The following is a 502-nucleotide window of genomic DNA, read 5'->3' on the forward strand; positions in this document are numbered from 1 at the left end:
CATTTGTCACATGAAGAGAGATATGTGAAGGTATCTAACCACAAAAAATATGTACATGGATGGTGGTTTAGGGGGTTTTGGATTTTAATACCTTATAACTTGGGCCTTTTCACTTACAGGTTGTCAAAGGCTTTATAAAAAGGAATTATTTATCTCCATAAACTCAATTAGACCTAATTCTGAAGCCGATTTCAGTCATTGGCTCTGTCAATTATCTTTTGGACACCAGGAGCAGAGACGGTGAGTGAGATATCCAAGTGCAATGTCAGAAGAACAAACATAGCCTAATCCTCATGGTCTCCCAAATTTTTCACTTTTTAAAATTTAAAATTTTTCCAAACACCTGTTCAGACATCTTAAAAAAAAAAAAAAATCCCAACCCTGGTCTTAAGTGACTTCTTTGATGTCACAGGGAGATGTGTGCTGGAAAACGAAGTGCTGCTAATTCTACAAAGCCATTTCCTTTAACACATCCTCCCACCACCTCCTACCCACTCCACGT

This window comes from Cuculus canorus, chromosome 4 (assembly GCF_017976375.1).
Source record: "Cuculus canorus isolate bCucCan1 chromosome 4, bCucCan1.pri, whole genome shotgun sequence".
Taxonomy (NCBI): domain Eukaryota; kingdom Metazoa; phylum Chordata; class Aves; order Cuculiformes; family Cuculidae; genus Cuculus; species Cuculus canorus.